This window comes from Pezoporus occidentalis, unplaced genomic scaffold (genome assembly GCF_034315485.1).
Source record: "Pezoporus occidentalis ecotype Australia unplaced genomic scaffold, CSIRO_AGI_Poc_V1 ctg1, whole genome shotgun sequence".
NCBI classification, from domain to species: domain Eukaryota; kingdom Metazoa; phylum Chordata; class Aves; order Psittaciformes; family Psittacidae; genus Pezoporus; species Pezoporus occidentalis.
In genome coordinates this window covers 5,281,238-5,302,525 of record NW_026912778.1, presented here as the reverse complement: position 1 = coordinate 5,302,525, position 21,288 = coordinate 5,281,238, and the positions used below count along the sequence as shown (strand labels likewise).

Genomic DNA, 21,288 nt, shown 5'->3' with positions numbered 1-21,288 from the left:
TTCACCTGAGAATAACTGATAGAAGTTAACCTGCTTCTGCTTCTACTTAATTATTCAATCTAAGAAACCCAGTTACTAAGCATGTATTCATTAAAAACAGTGGTAAAAGCTAGATACTTAAAGGGACAGCATCTCTACAACAGCAAAATGACTCTGACACATTTCTGAACGCCCACACACTTCGCTGCTACACTGGGGATATGCAACCAAGCAATCACTGTTTATGCTCAATGACTTAATGGTACTGGTTCATATCCTGAAATTCAAGTTCACTGGTTAACTCGAAAAATCTCAATACATCAGAGTTCTATGTGTTATATGGAAACAATAGTATCTTTTTTCCAAGAATTGCTTTGTTTTTTCCAGTTGAATGCTATAATCTAAGCAAGTACAACCTCTCATTATTTATCTACAATATAGAAAGTTTAAAACCACATGGATTTCCTACTTCTGAACAAAGAATTACACTCTACTGGTTTAAGTATATTCTATTAAGTTCAAGTTCTCTTCCTTGTTATATCACATTTACCCATAGCGAAGTGCTCACTACAAGGTACAACATGCCTAAGACAGAACCATCATAAAATAGCACTGGGAGCACTTTAAAGGGGGTGTCTAGGATATATGCTTGACCTAAACAAGGATCAAGAATACCTGAACCATTCTGACATGCATATCTGACCTCTTACACCCCCCTAAAGGTCCAGACTGAATGGTGAAGCTCTTTCAATCCCTTTGTTTCACAGCTGATACCCAGAAATGTCATCCTGTTTAACTTAAATTCTCCTCACTGCAGTGTAAGTCAGTGATGAAAAACAGAGTGAAATGTTCAATGGTAGATAAATTGGAGGAAACTCTAAACTAAGAATTTGACATTTAACTTAGTAGGAAAACTTCACTTAATGTCATTTAAGCAGTCTTGTGGTCCACAGTCCCCAAATGTAAGTCATGAACATGCTTCACTCCTGCAGATTTGTAGGCTTCTTGTATATTTGCCAGCATACTTGCTTGGACAAAACAAAAACAAATACATTTAAAATAAAATATTAATTCCTGAAAATCTACTAAAGAAATAGCCATAATTGTTCAACAGTAAAACGGTGATATAAGTTTATGATCCATATAGTCCTTCCTCTGAGTTCAGCAACGAATTTCAGCACATTGTTTAAACTGAAAATAGGTCATTGAAATATGTTCTTCATTCAGAAATTTTCACTGAAGCAGTTCAGATCAGACTGAATCTACTTAGACTCTAAATGCCACCAGACAGATGCAAAGAGAGAAATCCTGCATCAGTGTTTCTGGAAAGTAGACTGTTGTCAATTGGAAGTTTTTTCCCATGTAAGGAGGAACAAACACTTAAATCCAGAAGGCTTTCGTTGCTTTCCTTTAGGAATAACTAATATTAAACATCATGAACAGTGAAAACTGGCAGTACAAAAAGAACTTAATATGCTACAGGATTTTAGCAAAAAAAGAAATTGATATACAGTCAGAACTTGAATTTTCCCTCAGAAAAAAAAGATGTAACTAACATTGATTCTGGCAGTTTTATTAAGTGCTTTAGATTAAAGTCAGTGAAATTCTGCAGGTACCAGACATTTGTGTACATAGCTGTACACAGTTGCTGGCAGTATTTTTTGTTGTTTTAATAGCAGAATTAGATTTACCATTATTTCCAGCTCAGTTCTGGCACAAGCTACATGGCAATTGGGCTTACAGGATGGAAACATAAAAACACCTACAACTCTCTATCCAGCAGTGTTAATCCACACAAAGCCAAAAATCAATTTTTAATTAGTGAAATAGCTTGAGAAATCACGTTCTTATACTATGTGATCCTGCGGAAGTTAATAACAAAGCTACCATTGACTTAAAGTAAATAAAGTTGAACTTGGCATTTTCAGGCCCTTTCCCAAGAAATTTCTCTAAGGCTAAGTCTCAAGGAGCAAAAACCTGTATGTGTTTTTTTAAGTCACGATTACTCAGCTGAATGAGTATGATATGATTGAAAAGCACTGTTTAGGAGAAGGCTAGAAAATCTGAAGCCATGTGTTAGCTGGCTAAACTAAAGAAGATCCTATTTACTCATATTAAATTCATTCAATTGAGCTCACAAGAGTGAAGGACACGCGCCTATTTGCTTATGAAGACATACCCTAACTGTGTAACAGTGGCATGTCATGTTAATTCACTGGAAGACAAAATGACAGAAATGCAACACAGAAAGTGATAACTTATACACTGTATCTAGAAGACTAGTCTAGTCTGCTATACAGCCATATTTTATTTTTTATCAGCATTTCACAGTGCACAGCAAAACACAAGCTGTGATGAATAAGGGAGGCTACAGGCTATTTATAATTTTGGTTCAAGAGAATTTCATGCACTTTTAAAATTATAAATCTTACTCTACTCACAGAATTAGTGGACTGCATTTATAACTTCATTTTGGATCAGGAATTTAAAGAGTAGCAATATGACAAAAGTAATATATTAAGATACAAATAAGAAGTTATTTTAGCAAAATTAATTGCAGTAATAAACCACAGCAGGTAACTAAGACACAATATTTTTCTATTTACAGTTAAACACCCAGCAATTTTAGCAAAAAAGGCTACCTGACTTGGAGGAGAAACCACATGTACGAAAAAAGATAACCTTCTAGGGAATAAATATTTTAGTAATTCAGACCATATAAAAGTAATAAATGGTGAAGAAGCAAACAAAGCATACACAGGCTTCTACCACTTGTCTGGATTTATGCGTGTCCTGTACCAGCTGTACTTGTTTAGAATATCTTTTTGCAAAGAGACAGAAATATTTATTTTCAATTTTCTCTATTCTACTGAGAAATACACAAAAGAGTAAGCAAAAGCTCTGGAAAACAGTGTGCTTCAGTAACTAAGATACTGTAAGGAAAGGATCAGCACTGGCCCTAGAAGCCTGAGCAATTAGACTTCCATTTTCCTACTGAGGTAGGAGGCAGAGCATATGAAGGGCAAGTGGCAGGGGTCAGAAAAAAAGAGATAATGCTGGAACATACCTAAACCAAAGTACCAAGCCTACATACATACAGGTGCTAAATGCAGGAATCTGCCAAGAATTTTTTCTGTTCAACCATACAGTGTGGAGGCCCGGATATAACAGAAATAAACCTTTATTAGGAGAAGGAAAAAAAAAAAAAAAAAAGAAGGAAAAGAGAAAAGCTTAAAGACACTATTACTCATATTCAAGACCTATCAGAGATACAATGCTAGTAAACAGACTATGGATTTAATCCTGTATTAGAAAGTCCTCGTTCTTTTTTTCCCCTCCTTTTCCAATATCTTTAAAAGCAGGAATAAGTCCACAGAGGATTAATGTTACCATTAGGGGTATTTTATCCAGGGCGGCAGTCAAGAGTAAAGAAAGGAAGAACTGGCTTTTTCCCTTCCCCCTTTCCAATCTCAAAGAAGAGAAATTGTATCAAGTAACTGAAAATCTTAAAAACAAAAACAAACAAAAAAAACAAGCAAAAAAACCCACAAAACCAAAACCCAACAACAAACAAAAAAAACCAAACCCAAACACAACAACAATTTCAGAAAAATCTTTTAGAAAAAAACATCCTTTTGAAGTGACAGGACACAGCCCTTTTCCCCAGAGTCAAGAACCACTATGGTCAAGGCACACAGACTTGAGCTGCCTAAGGCATTATCCACAGCTTTGCTACAAACATTTGTGCACCGATGCCAAAGCATTTATTTCATCTATCCATTTCTATTCACAACCCAAGATATTCCTCAGAGTCTGCTAAAGGGAAATTTGAAGCCCTGTCTTACAACAATGAACTTGCAGCAGTTGAAGAGTTCATGTGAGATGGATGTGGGCTGGGGTTTAGAGGGTACACAAAATAAGTAAAATTAAAGAAAAAAAAAAAACACAAAAGGAAAACATTTTTACATGAGCTTTTGTACAAAGAGACATTGAATTTGTTTTGTCAGAATGACAAGGCAAAGCTGCTGTTACTCTGGTTATACCAATACCTAAAAAGAGTCACTTTATTTAACTGTTGTAATATTAAATCAATGGATCCTACAAGACATACCATAAGGCAACTTGTCTCTGTTGTTGTACATCTAAATTAAAAATGTATTAACTCATATAAAACCAGTACAATGGTCTCCACTTTTATTTGTGGTAAGTATGCACTGTTCAATAGCACATAAATATTTTTGGTCCACCATTACTTACTGCAAGGAAGACAGTGTTCCAGACATTAGCACTTCCTTATAATCCATTGGTCACAACTGATGATGCTTGAAAGGGAAACAGTTACAGAAGCTCTACTTCACAGATAGGTATTGCTGTTAAACGATGCATATTAAGTACCTCTTATTTTCATCACCAAAACAGAAAACACTGAGGTGAGAAACTGATTCATGTGCCAGGAGACAGAGTTACAGAATCATAGAATGGTTTGGGTTGGAAGGAACCTTTAAGATCATCTAGTACCAACCCCCCTGCCATGGGCAGGGACACCTTCCACTACACCAGGTTGTTCACAGCCCCATCTAGGCTGACCTTGAATAGTTCCCGGGATGGGGCATCCACAGCTTTCCTGAGCAGCCTGTTCCAGAGTCTCACCACCCTCACAGTAAAGAAGAGGCATTTCAGATAACGGCCATACACACCCAGTTCTAGAGACTGGTATTTCTCAGAGCCCTTGCTATACAAACAGGCCGTTAAGCCTAACAGTGCTCTAGCACATACACATTATCACATTTCTTGACATTATTTAGCATGGCAGATTAAGATAGCAGGGGATGCAAAGCTAAGAAAATATGTATCGACATATACATAATGTAACAATAGTTACATTATAGCAAGCTTTAACGTGACAATTCCTATTTATAGCATTCTTTAAAAAACAGCTAACAACATTTTGTATTCAGTCTAACCTGAAATATGTTTTTTCCTAAAACATATGGTACTCTTAAGGTAACAAGTCACTGTCATATAGCTTTAAATCTGGGTTTCTAAGTTACATGATTAGCTCTTCAACTGCTCCTTGGGACCTGCATCTCTTCTATAATAGTAAAAAACAAGGAAATAATTTCCTTTATAAAATTTTAAAATTAAGTAATTTGAACTGAAGTAGTGAAGACTGTGTATGTTACATAAGCTGTGTACACTATGCAATTTATCAGCAAGAAAGCTATTCTATTTCCACAGCTTTAACGATTGCTGGCTCCATTATCTCCTTTGCTATTGCTGGTTAAATAATACCCAGTGCTGTATCTGTAAAAGATACAGTAGTACTGTATCGGATGAGGAAAACTTGAAATGTTCTCTTCAAAATTAGCTGAAGATGCATGGAGTAAACAACAATTTAAAAAAATAATCTATAAATAGACATTGGGCTAATAGTTATTACATTCAATAATTTAGCATGATATGCATGGCAGCTTCGACCTCCAAAATAATTTAGCGCCTTGAGCTGAGATTAAATGCAGAACATTAATTTTTCCCTCTGGCTGTCAAGCCAACCAAGAGGCCCGTCAAATCCATTTAAATTAAGCCTGCATCATGTAATGATATTAAAGGGGATAAAATATTAATATTGGTCTGTGATAGAACACTGGACAAAATAGCTGCAGTAAGGCAGCTTCAATTTAGTCCACCATCACCAAGTCTTTATGCAGAAAGCAGGATTTAAAGGTCTGAAGGAATACATGTTTGAGTTTATAGGATATGCTCATTTATAAAATGCTTCTGATTTTCAATTCCTGAGAATAGTTATTACGTAGGAAAAATATGGTTCCAAATTTAATCCTACTGATGTAAAGAAAAATAAAATATTGGACCACAGTCGCTCATAAGCAGATGTTACTTCAGTGATAACAGTATGGCTGTATCCATTTATTGCCAGTAATGAATTTTCTTCCTTCAGCTGGAAGTTGATAAATGTCATGCAAAACTTCAATATTTCATGATATAAACATGGATTGAAAGGGCAGGTAGACTCCCAAAGACAAACAACTTAAATATTTAGGCCACAGGTGCTTTATCAGAACTGTAGGGTTTATGCTGTCAGTGCAGAGCTACCTCAATAGTAAGATGGAACAAATTAAAACCAAGCCTGTGCAGTTTCCCACAAAAAAAAAGGAAAACAAACCTTGAAACCTGCAGATTTAGACATGATAAATGGGATTGGTTATATTTACTTTCAATATCACATGCATACAGAATGTATTCAATGTGGCATCCTTAATCTCCATTGCAGTTACCCTTTTTTAATCTTTAACTTTCCAGATCCTTTACTTTTCTAAAGTTGTGATTCCAACAAGAATGCAGACTTAAAAATTTATCGCATGCCAGCTAAATCCAGAGACAATACTGCACATTGCAAGCTTGTAAAAACATCGCTGGTAACTGTCAAAAACCAGATCAAGGCTCACATTCCTATTTAAGAACAGTTTTCTCTTAGCAGTTATTATTTTTTATTACAGTTTTTTTTATATGACGGTATGCTTCTATATAATGTAAAATCTCAGTTCCAAAAAGAACTGAAAAATTAAACTGTAATGTCCTCATCTTAATGCACTTAATTGCAAATACAGAGCTGCACTGGGGTCACTGAAATCTTGCGTATGTGCATAATTACTATACAAAGCACTTCATTGAAAACACGGATAGGGTCTGCATTAGCTTTAAAAAAAGCAGCACAGAGCAGGATATGCAAAGCAGGTAGCAGGCAAGGGAAAAGGTTGAGAGTCACCAATGCAGAGCAAGCACAGGCGGATGTCTGGTTGGGCTTCGAACCCTATTTGTGGCATGGCTCTAAGTTATCTCCCAGACACAGTTTCTTGAACAAAGCCTGTCCATTAAGCCTAGTTGAGTTTGTTAGTTATGTTGAACTGAAAATTACTAACTTTTTAAGAGACTAAACCATTGGGCTGTCTGTTATTCCTAAAACATTGCACATTCAATGCAAGCTCATTCAGTTTTAACATTACAGGTTCTGAACTGATAGATGAGACAGCTCAGGGTAAGCTGAGTAACTGACCTGTTCTTAGTGGGCATGCTTAAATGGCTGCTGTAGAACATTCCCCAGTGTTCACTAGATGTACCATAACCTGTAACAGTTGTCATACTAGCTTTTTTTTCAGTTCATGCATACTGCTCAAAACACATGGCATTCACATGCTATACCCATGCAAACCCCTCAACAAATCCTCTCTCACACACAGGAAGAATGTAAGATAAGTGGCTCACTGTGAGTCAAAGGCAAAAAATTTATGCCTGAGCTCACAGTTTTGATCCAAATTCTAATATCTACCAAAAGAGGTCTAGACTACACTAACTTGAGCGCTGCAAGACCAAAGCAGTTACAACTTTGTCTCCATGTTCCTCTAATGAAGGAAAGGCTTGACACTATTACATTTTGGAAAACAATGGCTGCTAGAAAACCACCCTCTTCCCACTGTTTTCATGAGATAGGGTGTAGCTCACAACTTACTAAGAATCCTCCTTGAAGTTACAAAAGAGCATTCCAGCAAACACACTGATGCTTATAAGAGACTAGAGTGAAACTAAATAACCTGCATCTATTTTTCAAAGCAACTGCAGTTTCCATTTCAAGGCTGTTGAAACTGATAAATATTGAGCGAAGTGCAAAGAACTACAGAAGTCTACAAAAGTCAGCAGAAAAGTGTTGGGGTTTGTTATTTGTTTGCTGATAACATTCTTTCATTTTTATTTTTTAAGCTGACTGTTCATTTTTGCTCCCCTAAAATGGACATTTTAGGGGCAGTTCCACTTTGACTTGGCTTACATTTGAACACCAGCACTTGGTCTCCAAGAGCACTCTCCCAATCCCAGTGCTATTCAAGAGAAGCATAAAGCTGCTCAGTGTTTCCTGGCATATCTCAGTTTGCACCCTGAGGGCCAAGTTGTGTGCCCAAAAGCCACTCAAAAAGGACTGGCAGAACAGAACCACAAGCTGCAAAACACAGCATTTTGGCTGCACAGAGCATGGAATCAGCAAATTGCAATAAATCACCTGGTGAAAGACTGGGTTTAGTCTCAAAGTTTAGCAAATTCATGAGTTTACATTTTTTCATAACAAAGTCCTGCCGTACTCAGTCTTGCAGTGTTTACAGGAGGTAGAGAACTGGTTTTTTGCCCCTTCTTTTGGATGATGTGAAATAGGTCTTGCCTTGCTTTATATCCTGGATGCTTTCTGTGCATTTTAGTTTGTCTGTTCAGGTATTACAGCAGGTTCATCACTAGGGCACCTCTACACACTAGTAGAATGTTGACACGTTGCTATTCCTTTTTTTTTGCAGAGGTAAGACAGGAGCATACATTTAGAATTTTTTTTTGTTATACAGACATTGGAAAAATAACTTTTTCAAGTGTTTTATACCAGGATAACTGAAGGTAGTGAATCTGCAGCTGTCCAACTGTATCAGCTCTAACAACACATCAAGTGTCCTCTTAAGAGATTTGGTTTTTTTCCGTGATCTATTGCAGAATTTTAGGTCAGTTGGATACCACAACAAACGCCTCCTTGGGCTAATTGCAGCTAGGTGCTTTGAAGCGAAGAATCAGAACCTCAAATATGACCTCACATCAGAGGAGTACTAAGGACAATATCTCCAGGACAACAGCTCATCATTATATGGGACCAAAGGAAACAGCTACTGCAATTAAAACAGCTGAAACTTTTCTGAACATACCTGAAAGCAGCAACCATCATACAGCATGACAGATTATCATTACATTTTCTTTTATTCTTCTCTTCACTATGAAATTAAATCCCAAGAGACTTGGAACTGGCAGAAAGCAAAGGACCAACTTCAACTGTAGCAGCTGGGAGCCACATCACTTGGACTCATATAAGGCCAGCACAGGTAATCTGTCCCTTCTGTGGAGAGGATGAGCAGGAAATCAAAATTCCTCTAATCTGAAGGCAGAAAGGCAGGAACAAATAGCTTTATCTGTGACTTTAATTAGTATCACTAGATATAAATAATCCTTACCTTTTAGTTTACCCCATACATATAACCCTAGGCTAAGGAAACAACAAAACACAAACACAGCGAGACACTTCTGTGTCTAACAATGTAAATGAACCACTCTGGGACATTTTTATAATATTTTATAACTTAATCACTCTAGAACATCACATTTTATTAAAAATTGTTCAGTTTATTGGAAAAAGTCTCTGCTTTGGAGAAATGGTAGGATCTGAAACAAGTATTGAAGAACAAGAATGGCAATAATGGAGGGAAGCAGACACAAGCAAACCAGAACAGCTCTCCACATGGAGTGATATGTCTTGCTTCTAGCTAATCCTCCACTTTTCTGACAACAAATAATGATCTAAACTGAACTTCAGATTGAACTACTTGAGGATGACTTGCATCTGCTGATCAGTTTTGAAACATATCCTTTAGGCCTTGATTCAACAAACAATTCCAATATCTTCATGGTATCAATCAAGGAATTATATGACTTGAAGTCATACCTTTGGAAAAGGTCAGCAACAAATATCAAATTATTCTAGCTGTCACAATTTCATAATGCTATCAATATAAAACTGAAGTCAATAGCTTATGATCCTCAAATGAGTGCTTTCCCCTGATGTACCACAAAAAGGATTACAACATACATGACAGTAAAACTTAAGAAAGGATCGTTAACCATCCCTTGTCCCTAAAATGGAAGGGAACATCTGTTGAGTACAGGGACATTTAGACTACTGAGCTCTTTGAATGCTTATTTTAGTGCAGCAGAAAATCTCTATCTACTCCACACATTAGAAAAAACTCAAAATCTACTCTAACCTACACTAACCTTCACATACTTCACTACCACTTAAACCTGTTCCATAATATACCTAATTTACTAAGTCACTATTGTAAGCTTTGAGAACACATACTTGCTTTGAGGAACATAACTTCACATATTTTGAACCAGTCTTGCTCTTGAGTTTTTCAGCAAGACACCTATTACACCCCAGTATACCCCAATGTTACATATTCTTGTAGTCCAAGCAATTATATTTTTTATCAGACATGAAGTCTTTGACAGAAGGAGACAGATGCTGTTTCATGCTACTTTATTAATGGGACTACTCTGAAACATTTGGACTTTTGGTTCCCCCTACCAAATGAAAAAAAAAAATGGCTCAGCTTCAGTTCCTGTACAGGCAGTGGTAAAAAAAAACAAACAGTGTGCTTCCAAACTTCCAAACACAGCACTTCACTTACAGATAATCACAAATGTTTTGTAGAAAACACACTCCTTTTCCCCCCCCCCACCATAGGTATAGATTTCTTAAGTTCAGGGTTACTGAGCCCAGCATTTTTTTCCCTCAAGGTTATATTAAATATGACAGACTGGATATCATAGATGTGGATAATTTCAGTCATAAGGTGTTTTCCCGTTGCTCACTAATTGCAGTTGATTGGGATCATCTATTAAGATTCCACTCTGTAGACGCCGTACATAAAATTTTCAGTTCACACAACACTGTTTCCTGTCTTGTCTTCCTTTCTGTTCATTTCTTTAATGAGATATTAAAACACCTTGGCTAAAGTAATCGGTATACTACAAGCTTTTAAGTGTTTTATACACCTTCAGAATACTGCATACTCATTTGGGGTCTCTAGAAAAGCAATGTTGTTCTGTTTAACTCCCTTAAAATAGCAAACCCTTCTAAGTAAAGACTTGCAACCTCTGAATTACTTTCCTAACAAAGAGTCCTGATTTAATCTAAAATTCTGCTTTCAGTGCAAATGCAGATCTTCACTTCCATTTAGCACTTTTTACCCAGTTAGTCCATTTGTCTTTGCTCGGAAAACAATCAAAATCAGAAAAGGCTTTTCAGCTGTTGCAACTTATGAGTTAAGGGAAACTATTATACCATTTTGTGAATATTTAAGTAATCAACTTGCCCCACAACTAAACAGGGACCAAACAAAACAACCGTATGTTACAAAATGGAACGTTATAAAGCATGGCCTCTGATCTACACACAGTGGCCAAGGGGACACTGTCCCTCCAGTTTCATATCCAGCAACTGCCTAAGGCATAAAAAAACAGGCTCACAACCCTGCCCTAAATATTTTCTAAAGCAAAGAAAAGCTAATAGTAGATGATGAGAAAATATGTCCCACACTATGTCTTGCATTGGTGTTTAATGTACTCATCTGCCACGCAGAAAATCCTGCGCAGGATTCTGCTTCACATCTTATATAGCCAGTTTTGACTTCACTTCAACTGCAGGGTCACAAATCAAATGTTAATGTTACAAACTAAACTATCCTGTGGTAGGGGCTTTGGCCAAAATACATTCAGAGTTCAAGAATGCTACTTCAGGGAACCTCAGGCTTCAGTCTAAACAACAGTAGTGCAAAGTGAGGAGCTGAATCAGCCCTCTAGACATGACTGACAGCAAAAACACAAGAACTTACAGGGTAAGATGGCAGCTGAGCAACAGCACCTAAGTGAAGGATTCTGACAAAATACATCTGGGTATCTGGCTGTTTCAACCCATTTCAATGAGATAGTAAATCATTTAATAATGTATGATTTCACTGATATAAGGAATCCTTGCAGAAGACGCTATGCTGGAAGCTATCTACTTCTGAGCCCCAGAACTACCCTTCAGGCCAAACCCACAACAGCAAGTGGGGAAACAGTCACTCAAAACCACTCTCCAAGCAGAAATGATATTGCAGTATAGCCTGCCAATGTTAGCTCCTAAATTCTCTGACCTTCCCATTTCTACCAATCTATAAAATTGAAGTAGTCATTCTGCCAGAGTATGAGGAAAGATTAATGCATATGACACTATGCAAGTGGGAGACAAATAACTTTAAAGACACTTCTTTTACCCACAGATATCTTCCTGCACACTCTTAGATTTGTTTTCCCTAAGAAAAATATGAAGTTGCAGTATTTTTCAATGATTGTTTCAGTCATATCAGTTACTGTTTTAATAGCAACTCAAAGTTATAGCTCTTCTAAAACATCACTTGTCTTTTTATTTTTCTCCCTAAAGAAGCCCATCTTGATCACATAACAAAAAAGTCTGAGATGATAATGACATGTTTCTATAGATTTGTGTCTCATGCCTGATTGATATTTTTAACTGCATTGTAATGAAGCCAGGCAAGGTTTATACAGAGTGGCAATACCTTTTTCGATCAATTGATACCACTGACAGAGCAGCATAGTTTTGAGCACACAAGCCTTTTTCAGAATCCACAGTTCTAAAATAATATCAGCTCACCCCTTATTAGACAATAGACAGGAAAAGCACGCTTTTATAGGGATTACATCCTCTGACTTCTAATACAGCACAAATTTTATCGAAACATTTTAGGTTATTATTAATAATTTCCCTTTGAGAATTCTGTGTTAAAGAACAGGGCTGAGTTGACACTGCAAAGCCCCGGTTCTCTGGAACATAAAAAGATATTTTCTTTGCTTGGCTATTTTTCTTTTCCCCCATGAAATTTGAAGACAATCTTCTAGCTCCTCACGCTGTCAAACAATTCAGTCAAAATTCTGGTTACCTTAGGACTTCAGGTCAAAGAAAATACCATACAACCCCCAGACAGGAAGAAGTACTCAAGACAGGATTTATTACCACTATATATAAGTCAAAAGTCTTATTGCTCGTAACATTTCCAAGTCAGTTGTGGAATTAGAATCTGTACCTAAGAATATAAAATTTCACATCTCAACTTACCATTCAGGTATTACAAGCATGCAAAAAAAAAAAAAGAAATGTACAGTGTAATGCAGTTTGGTTTTAATATTGGCAGAAAACAGTAACTAAAAATCAGTGGTAAGCTTCAGAACACTTTAATTGTATACAGAATTCAGCCTGATTCTCTACTGTTAAATTGGCAAGCATGAGGGTTTTGGGTTGATTCAGGGTTGGACTTTTTTTCCTGGCTGAGTAAGGACTATAGGACTTAGTTCTTTGCCACCTAAAGTGGCATTTTGAAAAACGATGTTAGTTTGGTTTGCAACCTCAGCTGACAAAGGGAAAATGCCAAGATGAATTGCTAACATTTCTGCATGAGCTCAGGACAAGATGATGCAATATGCTGAAACAATCCAAACAACAGGAAGTGGCACAGGAGCAAACAAACAGCTAAAGAAGCCCAGGTAGTCCATGAGTGATTAACTGCCTGCTCTGATAAAACTGGGACACCCTTTCAGTGCCAGGTAGTTACTTACTTTAGAAACAAAATCCAAAACTTAATACACTTGAACAGAGTCTGCCCTTAATACTCTTGAACAGAACCTTCATTACTGCAGTCTATGAGGACAGATATGTCTGCAAGGCACAAGGCTAGACGCATAATGAGGAAGATACAGCATGATCATTCCAAGAAAAAAGTACCTGAAAGGTTACAATGTGACTTCCAGAGCAACCAAGCAACAAATTGACAGCAGGAAATAGGTAGATTGCCCCTTAGAATACCTTGTTTAGGGAAATAAGCTGAAAAGGAATTTGTTTCCTTTCATCTTCATGTTGTAGATTTAACTGTCAGCAGTAGAGACAGGGCTAAATGTAACAACCTTCCTGCCAGATCACATAAACAAGGAGAATGGTCTTGAAAGAACCAAAGGGTATCAATCAGGGACGAAAAAAAATTAAGCAAGACAAAAATAACAATGAACCTGAGTTGATATTTAGGGTTGAAAGAAAACAGAAGTTCTGGCACAAAACAAATATGTACATCCAGAAGACACAATAAGCTAGATTTACAGAGAACTCTCACTGACTGGAAGCTAAAAAGCAATGTCAAACATCATTGCTTATCCGATATCCACTTTTAGTGGTCAGATTAGGTGCACTTTCCTCTAATAATTGTGAGTGAAAAAACTTTCTCAATTTTTTTCAAACAGGACTGGAAATCTCAGAACTAAGCCACAATAAATCATTCCTAAAAATGTTCCAAAGATTGAGTTTTGTTCTTACGTGCAATGGAACTTGTATTGCCTGCGTTTGCCCTGCACTTTTAACTAACCTTCAGTGAACACAGGACCTACCCTTGCCTCACTTGTTTCACGCAAATTAAACAACTCAGACTTCAATTTGCTGTTGCAAGTTAAACAAAATTGACACAAATAAAAGGAAAACAAAGTGAGGCATTATTAATTATGTGAAGTACAAGCTGCAGCTTTTGGATTTATACCTTAATACAAATTGCTGTAGTAAGCAGTCTGTCACAGATAGGAATTTATGTATCTCCTAATGTGTTGAATAGGACTGTATTGTTCCTCCAGTGGTCTAACAAAAAACCATGAAAATTCTAAATTATGGATAGAGACCATCATTATTTAGGATGTGTATTCAGGCTTTCAACTCTTCCTATAATACATCTTGCACAATCCCAAAGCAAGACCCTGACAACGTAAACAGCTTTTTTTCCTGTCATCACAGGAAAGAAGGTAATCAAGAAAGCAAGCAAGCCAACAGGCAAAAAGGGATGAGTGGCAAATAGCCTTCTGGCCTTTCATATGCATTTCAGGACTACAGACACTACATGCAATTTTTTAATGCCACATTTAGAGCTGGCAATGGCAAGTTAAAGAAATTAGGCCTCCTCTCCAAATCAGACATCAGCTGGATTAAAGCAGATCAGTAGACAGGAACCTCCTGTCCTCAAGAAAATGTTTCAGTTGAACGAACTGGTGAATGAGTACAGACTGACACAGCTCTGCTTACTGATGAACTAAAAGCTCAGACAGTTTGAGGCCTGGCAGGTTTTGTATCTGTATGACTGCAGTACATCACTATTGCTACCAGCCAACTCTAAATCAATACGAATAGGGAGCTGTGCTCTGCAGCACACCAAATATCCTACTTCCTTCATCATTAAGATGGGGGGTTTCACTAAACAGGTTTCTCAGTTTCCTTGCTCAGAAAGTATTCCCACATCCACAAGTTTCAGATACATTCCCTAACGCGGTATTGATCCCTTACCTAGCAAACTTAAAAGCTCTAAGAGACCTATGGTTGCATCTCTGCCATGCCCCCTTCTGTTTTTCCTTTAACGCGTAGCCACCAGATGCCATTGATTCTTCACTACTCACATCATCCTTATTTCCACTGCCTTAATACATCTGTATGTAACGTTAATCAGAGTTGACTTACCACCACCATCTCATATTACTACACTGTCCCATAGGGTCAAAGGTCTCCCAAGTTTCCTAGTGCTGCTCCTTTCCTGTCCACTTCAGTCCCTAGAAGTGAATGAAAGCACTGTGAAGCCACTTAGTTAACTGAAAACACAATCCTTTTACAACTGCTGTGGGCTGCCTTGTCCCATCATATCCCAGGCATTTTCAGAATACAGCTTTCTAAAGCAAGCACTGCTTGAGTGTTGTGCGTCTGACCGGTCAAGCTGTTTCAGATTTCGCTCCATCAGTACTGGAGTATCCAGAAGACTCAGTAGCCTAGGACTGTTCTTTTTTTTTTCCAATCCCTCAGTCTACCTGGTTCTAGATTAACAACTCAGCAGAGCCTCTGGTATCTGACTAATGATTTACAGTGTTTCACTCCTCCTGAGAGCCCAGGGCTGAAGAGGAAGGCAGAGATGAGAGAACTATAGTGGTAAATGGAAGGAAGTGAGGCTTAAAAACAGAACAGCATCAGCTGTCAGTGACACAGTGGATGCACATTATTTATCTTCATCACCTACAAACTCCCAGAGCCCATCTGCTGGAAATGTAGCAGTGGTCTCCAGTCGCAAACCAGATCCAGATCCAAACTTGCCAGTACAATTTGTCTACACAGAAGACTTCAGGCTTTAGACTGTGCTTTAAAAAGACAGAGTGTTTCTGAAGTCCCTTCCTTCTATAAAGCACACCCACATCAATCAAAATAAAGCAATCCATCTCATGGTCTGAATGCAACTTGAAACATACTGCTCAGGACATCAATCACTAATATAGCTCCACTTCTAACACTATCAAAACCATTTTCATTGGGTGTAGTTTTAAAGAGCTAGTAATGACTGGATTCCCTGTTCTCATTATCAGGTTTATAGAACTAAATCTAAATCTGTACGTGACCTGGAAGAATGCATTTAAACTCAGTGATACCCAGAAAGCCTTTCTTGCCAGAAAAAGAGGCTCTGACACAGGGTGAATACATTGTGATTTTACAAAAAAATGAACTATAGGGCTACCTGAGGTCCAACTCCTTGGGAAGCACAGAGTGCCTCTTATTACAATGCAACTTCACCTGCCAAAGAAACAGGCTCATAACGAGGTCAATGATCAGAACTGAAAAATGTCAGAAGCACAAAGGGTGACCCTCTCTGGGAAAGGAGATAAGGGGAATATCTACATGAAGAATCTTCAGTAATTATTTTACAAAGGGACACCTAAGGACCAAGGTTGCCCAGGCAATGGTATATCAGCTCTGGCAAACCATAGAAGACAGCCTGGCAGCCTGCTAGCTGAAACAAATAAAAGGCACACTTCAGAGTTAATCCTGAGTCACGGGTAGCTACTACATTAATTGTTTTTCAGTGCTCTGAATCTATCCCAACACACGGTGGATGAGAACAGCTTTGCAAAGCACTACAGTGTCATGCAAGCACCCAGCACTCCAGTTCCAGGGAAGAAGAGATCTTGAACAGGTGCCACATTTGCAGGATCTGGCACCCCAGGGAAGGTCATCATCATTCAGCTGTAACACTGCCCTGTAAAGAACAGAGAAAAACAGCTTACAGGGACAGGAACAAATCAATCTTTATCACTAAGCAGCTGAGTGAGAAAAGGGATTAAGGAAGAAGATTAAATTGCAACATCAATATTTAAAGTACACCTTTGCTTCCTCTAGACATCGTATCTCTTAATTAGCAAGCTATGAATGAGACACTGTCCTGGGTCAGCAGTAGCAGTCATTTTTTCTCCTATGTAGCTGGTGCAGTGCTGTGTTTTTTACTTTCAGCCTGGGAACAGTGCTGATAACCCCGATGTTTTTAGCTACTGCTCAAATGTTTAGACTAGCCATAGGACTTTGTGAGCCTCATGCTCTGCCAGAGAGGAGGGGAAGCCAGGAGGACGCAGAGACAGGACACCTGACTCAAACTGACCAAAAAGGTATTCCATACCACAGCACATCATGCCCGGGTGGTAACTGAGAGTTACCCGGAAGGGCTAGGGCACTGCGGGGTAGGACTAGGTATTGGTCAGTGCTCGGTTGGGGTGGGGGGGGGCGAGTTATTGGTCAGCGGATGGTGAGGTGTTGTATTCTCTTCCCTTGTTATTTCCTTTATCATTGTTATTATTGGTGGTAGCGGTAGTGATCTGTGTTATACCTTAGTTACTAAACTGTCCATTGCTTGGAGCAATGTAGAGATATCCCAGCTGCTCCAGCCAATGAGCTGGCTTCAGCTGGAGCTCGGCTCAGATGCCTCTATACAAATGCCCGTAGCATGGGGAACAAACAAGAGGAATTAGAGATGTGTGCACATCTATGGGGGTATGATATAATAGGTATCACAGAAACATGGTGGGATGGCTCCTACAACTAGAGTGTTTGAATGGAAGGTTACAGGCTCTTTAGGAAGGACAGGCCTGGCAGGCGGGGAGGGGGAGTTGCCCTTTATGTTAGGAATAGGCTAGAGAGGATGGAACTCTGTCTGGGGACAGGTGAGCAGTCCACAGAGAGTTTGTGGGTCAGGGTTAAAGGGAATACAGCTATGGGAGACATTACTGTGGGGATCTGTTACAGACCGCCTGATCAAGGAGAACCTGTGGATGAAGCACTCCATAGACAGATAGGAAAAGCCTCACGCTCACAGGCCCTTGTCCTCATGGGTGACTTCAACCACCCTGACATCTGTTGGAATGACGGTACGGCCTGGCATAAGCAATCCAGGAGGTTCTTCGATTGTGTAGAAGACAACTTCCTTCTGCAAGTAACAGAGGAGCCAACAAGGAGAGGCACCATGCTTGACCTCGTGCTCACCAACAGTGAAGGGCTCATTGGAAATGTGACACTCCAGGGCAGCCTTGGATGCAGCGATCATGAGATGCTCGAATTTGAGACCCTCAGGACAGTGAGAAGAGCGTGCAGCAAGCTCACTGCCCTGGGCTTCAAAAGAGCAGACTTCGGCCCCTTTAGGAACCTGCTTCAGAAGGCTCCATGGGGTACAGCCTTAGAGGGCAGAAGGGCCCAAGACTGTTGGTTGATATTCAAGTATCACCTGCTGCAAGCTCAGGAGTGTTGCATCCCAACCAGAAGGAAGTGCAGCAGGAGGGCCAGGAGACCTCCTTGGGTGGATAAGGAGCTCCTGAGGAAAATTCAATTGAAAAAAGAGGCTTATAATAAGTGGAAGCAAGGACAGGTGGCATGGGAAGAGTACAGGGATGTTGTCCGGGAAGCTAGGGACCAGGTTAGGAAAGCTAAGGCCCAGTTAGAATTAAACTTAGCTAGAGGTATTAAAGATAACAGGAAGGGATTCTACAGGTACATAGCAAATAAGAAACAGACTAGGGAGAATGTAGGCCCTCTCAGGAAGCTCTCAGGAGAACTGGCTACACAGGATTTGGAGAAGGCTGAGGTTCTGGAATGACTTCTTTGCCTCGGTCTTCACTGCCAAAGGCTCTGACTGCACCACCCAAGTCTTGGAAGGCAGACGCAGGGACTGTGAGAATGAAGACCTTGGGCCCACTGTAGGAGAGGAACTGGTTTGAGACCATCTTAAAAATCTGAATGTGCACAAGTCCATGGGTCCTGATGAAACCATCTGCGGGTCCTGAAGGAGCTGGCAAATGAAGTTGCAAAGCCGCTGGCCATCATATTTGAGAAATCATGGCAGTCAGGTGAAGTTCCCGAAGACTGGAAAAAGGGAAATATAACCCCCATTTTCAAGAAGGGGAAAATGGATGACACAGGGAATTACAGACCAGTCAGTCTCACCTCTGTGCCTGGCAAAATCTTGGAGCAGATTCTCCTGGAAGGCATGCTAAGGCACATGAAAATCAACAAGGTGCTTGGTGACAGCCAGCATGGCTTCACTAAGGGGAAATCCTGCCTGACCAATTTGGTGGCCTTCTATGATGGGGATAAAGAACTGATGGACAGGGGTAGAGCAGTTGATGTCATCTACCTGGACTTCTGCAAAGCGTTTGACACTGTCCCACACGACATCCTTGTCTCTAAATTGGAGAGACATCAATTTGATGGATGGACCACTCGGTGGATAAAGAATTGGCTGGATGGCCGCATGCAAAGAGTTGTGGTCAATGGCTCAGTGTCCGGCTGGAGACCAGTAATGAGTGGTGTCCCTCAGGGATCAGTGTTGGGACCAGTCTTGTTTAACATCTTTGTCGCTGACGTGGACAGTGGGATTGAGTGCACCCTCAGCAAGTTTGCCGATGACACCAAGCTGTGTGGTTCGGTTGATATGCTGGAGGGAAGGAATGCCATCCAGAGGGACCTTGACACGCTTGTGAGGTGGGCTGATGGCAACCTTATGAAGTTTAACCATGCCAAGTGCAAGGTCCTACACCTGGGTCGGAGCAATCCCAGGCACAGCTACAGGTTGGGCAGAGGAGAGATTCAGAGCAGCCCTGCGGAGAAGGACTTGGGGGTGCTGGTCGATGGAAAAATGAACATGAGCTGGCAGTGTGCACTCACAGCCCAGAAAGCCAGCCGTATCCTGGGCTGCATCAAAAGGAGCGTGAACAGCAGGTCGAAGGAGGTGATCCTGTCCCTCTACTCTGCTCTTGTGAGACCTCACCTGGAGTATTGTGTGCAGTTCTGGTGGCCTCAACATAAAAAGGACATGGAACTGTTGGAACAAGTCCAGAGGAGGGCCACGAGGACGATCAGGGGACTGGAGTACCTCCCGTATGAAGATAGGGTGAGAAAGTTGGGGCTGTTCAGCCTGGAGAAGAGAAGGCTGCGTGGAGACCTCATAGCAGCCTTCCAGTATCTGAAGGGGGCCTATAGGGATGCTGGGGAGGCACTCTTCATTAGGGACTGTAGTGACAGGACAAGGGGTAATGGGTTAAAACTTAAACAGGGGAAGTTTAGGTTGGATATAAGAAGGAAATTCTTTCCTGTGAGGGTGGTGAGGCACTGGAATGGGTTGCCCAGGGAGGTTGTGAATGCTCCATCCCTGGCAGTGTTCAAGGCCAGGTTGGATGAAGCCTTGAGTGATATGATTTAGCGTAAGGTGTCCCTGACCACTGCAGGGGGGTTGGAACTAGATGATCTTAAGGTCCTTTCCAACCCTAACAATTCTATGATTCTATCTCAACCCGTGGGTATTGCATTCTTTTGATTCTCCTCCCCATCCCTCCGGGAACAGGGGGAGGGCAAGAAGGGGGGAAGTGAGTGAACGAGCTGTGTGGCTGGGTTTAAACCACAACAGACACCATCTGAAAGTCAACTATACTATGACAGCAAAGATACAGGCCACAAACACGCAAAAATCAAAACTTTAAGGATAAATCATTTAATCAGTTATATGCTACAGCTTCCTTACTTGAAAGAACTGCTCAAATGAAAATCCATTCCTCAGAGGTATTGAGAACCTCTGCGATTAAAAGGGCTGAGGACAACATGGATTAATTTCAGATGTCTTTGTAAGAAACCTTAATTTATGCCAATATTGAAAGGGTTACATTGTTCTGGTATAGTGCTGTAGTACAATGAAACTTTTCAATGTTGGTGGGTTGTTTTTTTTTCCTTATAAAAGAAAAAAAAAAAAACACAGTTATCTCTGCAATGGAGCTTCTGAGCATCAGAATGACTTTTGCCATTTCTCAAAGCTGCATGATAACAAAAGGTCACAGGCTGTCTCCAGCTCCCGTCTATTTAGCAAAATAATTTGGTTCAGGACAAAAAAGCTCAACTTAAAGGTCACAACAAAATCTATTTTCCTCCACTATATTATACAAAGTATTTCCTTAGAGTCATATTCCACCCTACAGCAGAGTGAGCAGGTTTCAGAATGAACCTAGGTAACACATTGTACATGCCATTTTCTGAAGACTATCACTTTTTCTTTTTTCTTTTTTTTTTGGGGGGGGGGGGGGGGGGGGCAAAGTTTTGTAGGTAAAAATAAAATTGTGATGGAAAAGTACCAGAACGTTTAAGGTAGCTAAATGCTACAGCAAACCGAATTAACCCCTATGAAAGTCAGCTGTCATGACTTTAAAGGCTTTAGGAAGCAATTCTTGTATCTCTGCTTGGACTATTCTTAATAAAAAGCAATCAATAGTGATAAAAGGGGTTAGTGC

General features: G+C 39.7%; 1 protein-coding gene across 1 annotated transcript in view; it reads left to right on the top strand.

Moving 5' to 3' along the window:
• The first annotated feature begins 3,650 nt into the window (after positions 1-3,650).
• AADAT (aminoadipate aminotransferase) overlaps positions 3,651-21,288 on the top strand; it is a 66,454-nt gene continuing 48,816 nt past the window's right edge. Inside the window, exon 1 of the mRNA XM_062622761.1 lies at positions 3,651-3,656. The gene's annotated coding sequence lies outside the window, so the exon portion shown is untranslated. The remainder of the gene's footprint in view (positions 3,657-21,288) is intronic.